The 6,902-nt window shown below is 36.0% G+C and overlaps 1 pseudogene; it reads left to right on the top strand.

Moving 5' to 3' along the window:
• The first annotated feature begins 5,324 nt into the window (after nt 1-5,324).
• LOC122744670 lies at nt 5,325-5,969 on the top strand (annotated as a pseudogene).
• Nucleotides 5,970-6,902: the final 933 nt, after the last annotated feature.

Raw genomic sequence — 6,902 nt, 5'->3', positions numbered from 1 at the left:
TAGGAACAATCATTTGGATAAATTGGATGATGATCACAGGAGGTGAAAAGGCTGAATTATTCTGTTGTTGTTGTTGCTGCTGCTGCTGTTGTTTTTGCTCTTATTTTCTCTGCCAAGGAGAATCATCTTTGGATTGGAAGAAGAAAACAAAACTGGTTAGCAAGTCATTGAAACCAAAGACAAACAAAGGAATAAAAAGAACTTACCAACCTGTCCTAAGTAATTTCCAGTCATTAGGTCTAGATAGTCTACCACTCTCCATCCTCAAGTAAGAAAAAAACCTGGAAGGTGTGATGGCAGAGCAACAGATAGTGATTTTTGCCTTTGTCATGCTGTACTCCAAGCCTGAGATGTCTTTCCTCACCTCTGTCCCTCAGGAATACCTAATTTCCTTCAAGACTGAGCTCGTGACACTTAATTCTTCATCTCTTTCTACACAGTTGTGCACTCCTCCTCCAAACTACCTCCTATTCATTTGTATATGTTCTGTATGTATAGCTATATGTTCAATTGTTTCCTCTGTTTGAGTGTTAATTCCTGAAGGGTTTCATGGATTATTTAATTTTTTTTTCTTTGTAGCTCAATATTGAAAGGCTACCTGGCATTTGCTACATTAAGTGCTTTAAAATACGTGTCAGTTGATTGACAAAATTCTGCAGCACATTATTAGAATGATGGTTTGTAAGTGTTTAGAAAAGGAAAATATTATTACTAAGGATTAGTATGGCTTCAATAAGAATAGATCATGCCATACTAAATGTAGACAGTGCAATTATATTTCAGGGGGGAAAACTGACAGTCTTTTATACTATCCTTATAAATGGTACAGATATATGGGCTAGCTGTATTTATACTTAGGCATATCTAGAACTGCCCGTGATTGACAAGGCACTGAGTAATCATTTTTTCTCTCCTTCAGTGCCATCTAGATCCAGTGGTAATATATACATCAGCATGACTGGAGATGACCTTAGATGTTTAAGGCAACTGAGGTTAAGTGACTTGTTCAAGGTGACAGAGCTAGTAAGTGTCTGAGGTGAGATTTTAACTTGGGTCTTCCCAATGTCAGGGCCATTGCACTATCCACTGTGCAACCATAATCATTAATTGGTCAAGTTGGAAGGAGACTTTTAGTAGAGATCTCCATTAATCTGTTTTTGGTCCTATACTTTAAAAAACACTTTTTATCAAGAAGTAAGTGAAGACATAGAAGGCATGCTTGTTTAATTTACAAATGACAGGAAGCTTGGAGCAATAGGCAACATGTTGTTTGGCAAAACTAATATCTAAAAAGGCCTTTACAATACTACAATGATATTCATTCATAGAAGAGCACATGCAAAATTTAGCCTTTAATTAAGTTAAGGCTAAAGTCTTTTTTCCTTCATTTCCTCCAAACAATAGTCAGTCTAGGCAATAAGATATTAGGCAGACTCTAGTAAGATGAAATTCAATAAAAATCAATGTAATATATTTTTGTCTAAAAAATCAACTTCATAATTATGGGCTGAGAGCTAGACAACAACTCCTGTGGAAAAGAACTTGTAGTATGACATGTCAGCCAAAAATATCTAGTACAACTTTAGGCTGCACTAAAAGAGCTTTAGTACCTGAAAAGAAGGAGTTGATGGTCCCACTATTCCCAACCCTAATCAAACTAAATCTAGAATATGATGTTCATTTCTGAGCTCACATTTTAGAAAAGCCTAGGCAGAGTATATATTTATTTTTAAAAGGGCAAGGGGCAGCTAAGTGGTGCAGTGTATAAAGCACCAGCCCTGGATTCAGGAAGACCTGAATTCAAATCCAGCCTCAGACACTTGACACTCACTAGCTGTGTGACCCTGGGCAAGTAATTTAACCCTCATTGCCCTGCCCCCCCCAAAAAGGGAAAACATGATAGAGAACTTCAAGCAATGCCAAATGTGGATCCATTAAAAGAATTAGGACTATTTAGCCTCCTAGAAGAAGGAAGACTTAAGAAAGACCTAGTAATTATTTTCAAGTGTTTGAACTATGGAAGATGAATTGGACTTGTTATACTTGTCCCCAAAGGGCAGAACTAGTAACAAAGGGTGGAAGTGTCAGAGAAGTAGATATATGTTTAAAGTTAGTAAAGGTTTTATAACAATTAAAGTTGTACAAAAGAGGAATAGGTTGCTTCAGGAAAGAATGAGTTGCTCACCTCCTCACATCTCTCTCTCTCCCTACCAGTGAAAAATCTTTAAGCACATGCTGGATGTTCATTTGTTGGCAATATTGTAGAGAATTATAGAATTTTAGAAATGGAAGGGCCAATAATATCCAGGAGGCAGAGCCAAGATGATAGCATACAAGCAACAACTCAGCTGATCTCTCCCAACATTCCCTTACAAACAACTTTAAAATAATGTCTCAAAATTCTGAAGTGGCAGAGCAAACAAAAGTTTAAGGTAAGAGATTTTTTTCTATCCCAAGGCAAATTAAGAAGTGAGTGGGAGAGGTCTGAGACACTGGAATGGAGGTTCCATGTTGCAATTCCAGGGCAAAAAGGAGCACTAGCATGTGCAGCTGCAGGGGAGCAGGGACCCTGGTCACAGTTCTAGAGTGAAGAGCATTTGTGGTAAAAGGAGTAGGATTCCTGATTCTCCCTTCAAGGGAAAAATGATATTAAATGAAATGGAAGACTTTGAGACTAGAGATGAGTAGAATATTTAACTTGTAAATACAAGACAAGAGAAGCATAAAAAGGTAAACATGAAAGAGAAATCATAAGGCACTCATAAGGTTAAACTGTTTATGTTCCTATATGGGAAGATGATACTTGTAACTCCTAAGAACTTTATCATTATTAGTGCAGTAAAAGCAACTACATAGCCAGAGGGCACAGGTAAGAGTTGACTATGATGTGATGATTTAAAAATAAATAAAATTAAGGGGTAAGAAAGAGGGAATCCCCAGGAGAAAGGGGAAGAGAAAGATAGAATGGGGGAAATCATCTCACATAAAAGAAGCAAAAAAAAAAAGAACTTTTCCAAGTGGAGGAAAAGATGGAATGGGGTAGGCAATGCTTGAACCTTACTCTCATCAGAATTGGCTCAGAGAGAGAATAGCATACACACTCAGTTTCGTATAGAAAGTTGTCTTATGCAAGAGAAAAGTAGGAGGTGAAGGGAATAGAAGTGAGGGTGAATTAAGGGAAGCAGTGGTCAGAAGCAAAATAGACTTTTGAGAAGGCACAGGGTAAAAAGAGAAAGAGAAAGAAAAACAAAAATAAGATGAAGGGGAAATGCAATTAGTAATCATAAATTTGAATGTGAATAGGATAAACTCACCCATAAAATGGAAGCAGATAGAAGGATGGATTAAAAAACAGAGTCCAAAATTATGTTATTTACAAGAAACACACTTGAAACAGAGACACACAGAGTAAAAATAAGGGGCTAGAGAAGAATATGTTGTGTTTCAACTGAAGTTTTAAAAAAAAAAGCAAGTAGCAATCATGATCTCAGACAAAGCAAAAGTAAAAATAGACCTAAGCAAAAGAGATAAGCTAGGAAACAACATTTTATTGAAAGGTACCATAGACAATGAAGAAATGTCAATACAAAACATATATGTGGGGCAGCTAGGTGGCACAGTGGATAGAGCACTGGCCCTGGAGTCAGGAGTACCTGAGTTCAAATCTGGCCTCAGACACTTAACACTTACTAGCTGTGTGACTCTGGGCAAGTCACTTAACCCCAATTGCCTCACTAAAAAAACAAACAAACAAACAAACAAACAACCATATATGCACCAAATAACAGCATCCAGATTCTTAAAGGAAAAGTTAAATGAGTTATAGAATGAATTAAACAGCAAAACTATTCTAGTGGGGGATCTCAAATTTCCTCTTTAGGAACTAGATAAATCTAATGAGAAAAAAAAAGTTGAAGAGATGAATAGAATTTTAGAAAATTTAGATGTAATTTGCCTCTGGAGCAAATTGAATGAGAATAAAAAGGTGTATATCCTTTTCTCAGTGGTACATGGTATCTTCACAAAAATTGACCTTATATTAGGGCATAAAGACCTCACAACCAAATGAAGAAAAGAAGAAATATTAAATGCATAATTTTAGACCATAATGCAATAAAAGTCACATTCAATAAAGAGCCATGGAAACATAAATTAAAAATTAATTGGAAACTAAATAACCTAATCCTCAAGAATCAGTATGTCAAAGAACAAACCATAGGAACAATCAATAATTTCATTAAAGAGAATGACAACAATGAGACAATATAATAAAATTTATGGGATGCAGCCAAAGCAGTGCTTAGGGGAAATTTTATGTCTCTAAAAGCTTACATTAATAAAATAGAGAAAGAGCAGATAAATGAATTATTCATGAGACTAAAAAAGAAAAGAAAAGAACAAATGACAAATTCCCAATTAGACACCAAATTGAAAACCCTGAAAATCAAAGGAGAGATTAATAAAATTAAAAGAAAACCATTGAGCTAAAAATAAAACTAGCAGCTGGTTTTATGAAAAAAACACACAATAAAATAGATAAAAAATTAGTCAATTTGATTTTTTAAAAAGAAAGAAAATCAAATGACTGGTATAAAAAATGAAAAGTGTGAATTCACTACCAATGAAGATTAAATTAAATCAATTATTAGAAGCTATTTTACCTAATTATGTGCCCATAAATCTAATGATCTAAGTGAAATGGATAAATATTTTAAAAATATAAATTATCCAGATTGACAGAAGAGGAAAGAGAATACTTAAACAACCCTATCTTAGAAAAAGAAATTGAACAAGCCATCAATGAACTTCCTAAGAAAAAATCCCCAGTACCAGATGGATTTGCAAGTGAATTCTACCAAACCTGTAAAGAAAAATTAATTCCAATACTGTATTAACTATTTGGAAAAATAGGCAAAGAAGGAGTCCTACCAGTTTTATTTTATGACCTTCCATATGGTACTGATACCTAAACCAGGAAGAGGAAAAACAGACAGAAAATTAGAAATCAATTTTCCTAGTGAATATTGATTTTAAAATTATATAAAAAATACTAGCAAGGAAATTATAGCAATATATTACATAAATCATACACTATGACCAGGTGTGATTTTTATCAGGATTTCAGGGCTGGTTAAATATTAAGAAAAACCATCAGTAATAATTGGCCATATCAATAACAAAAGCAACAAAAATCATATACTAATCAAAGTCAAAAATCTTTTAATAAAATGCAACACTCATCTGTATTAAAAAAACACTAGTGCTCTCACTTTCAGCCTCTTCTGGTCGGTGGAGTGCCTGTTATAGCAGGCTGTGGTGTAAAGATGGCTAAGTCTAAGAACCATACCACCCACAACCAATCAAGAAAATGACACAGAAATGGCATCAAGAAACCTAGGTCACAGAGATACAAGTCTCTGAAAGGGGTTGACCCCAAGTTTCTGAGAAACATACGCTTTGCCAAGAAACACAACAAGAAGGGACTGAAGAAGATGCAGGCCAACAATGTCAAAGCCATCAAGGCCCAAGCAGAAGCCATCAAAGCCCTGAGCACCATGGCCTCCAAGGCCAAGCTCCTCAGGCACAAGATGCCCAAGATACCCAAGGCCAGTGCCCGGAGTGCTGGCCTCAAGATGGCCACCAAGCATCCAGGCCCTAGGGTTGGCATCAAATGCCCAGACCCCAAGATCACAAAGCCTGCCTCTAAGGTTGCCAGGACCACTGACCCCAAGGCCACCAAGCCCACTGACCCTAAGGCCGCCAAGTCTAACACCAAGGTCAGTAAGCCTGATCCCAAGGCTGCCAAGTCCGGCCCCAAGGTCATGAAGTCTACTGCCAAGGCAGCCAAGTCAGATCCCAAGACAACTAAGTCTGATCCCAAGGCTGCTAAGCCTGCTGAGTCCAAACCCAAAGATGCTGAGGCTAAAGCTGCAAGTCCCAAGCCTTCAAAATAGATGCTTCATTCAGGACAGAAGGAATTGTTTAAACCCTAAAATGACTCATTTTTCTCAGCCTGTATGATTATTCACTATTTTGTACAAATAAAGGAAATGGTGAGTGATGAAAAAAAACCAACACTAGAGAACATAGGAATAAATCAAGCTTTCCTTAAAACAGTAAGTAGTATCTATCCAAAACATCAGCAAGTATTATCTTTAATGAGAATAGTCTAGAAGTCTTCCTAGTAAGATAAGGGGTAAAGCAAGGATGCCCCATATCACTACTGTTATTCAATATTATACTTAAAATGTTATATGTAGCAATAAGAGAAGAAGAAGTTCAAGGAATTAGAATAGGCTATAAGAAAACAAAAATATAACTATTTGCAGACAATCTGATGACCTACTTAGAAAATCTTAGCGAATCAAATAAAAAATGAACTGAAACAATTAGCAACTTTAGCAGAGTATCAGGACATAAAAAGAAGCTACATAAATCATAAGCATTTCTATATATTGTCAACAAAGTTCAGCAAAAAGAGATGGAAAGAGAAATCTCATTTAAAATAACTATGGGGGCAGCTAGATGGTGCAGTGTATAAAGCACTGGCCCTGGATTCAGGAGGACCTGAGTTCAAATTTGACCTCAGACACTTGACACTTACTAGCTGTGTGACCCTGGACAAGTCACTTAACCCTCATTGCCCCGCAAAAAAAGAAAAAAAGAATCAATGTCTAAAATAACTACAAACAAAATAAAATACTTGGGAGTCTACCTGCCAAGTTAAACCTAGTATCAACACAATTATAAAACACTTTTCAAACAAATAAAGACATATTTAGACAATTAGAGAAATAGCAATTGCTCATGGGTAGGCAAAGCCAATACAATAAAAAATGACAATTCTATCTAAATGCATTTACTTACTCAGTAGCATACACATCAAACTACCAAAAATTATT

Source organism: Dromiciops gliroides, chromosome 2, assembly GCF_019393635.1.
Source record: "Dromiciops gliroides isolate mDroGli1 chromosome 2, mDroGli1.pri, whole genome shotgun sequence".
NCBI classification, from domain to species: domain Eukaryota; kingdom Metazoa; phylum Chordata; class Mammalia; order Microbiotheria; family Microbiotheriidae; genus Dromiciops; species Dromiciops gliroides.
Note: the sequence above shows the minus strand (reverse complement) of the source record. Positions and strands in the feature narration are given on the sequence as shown.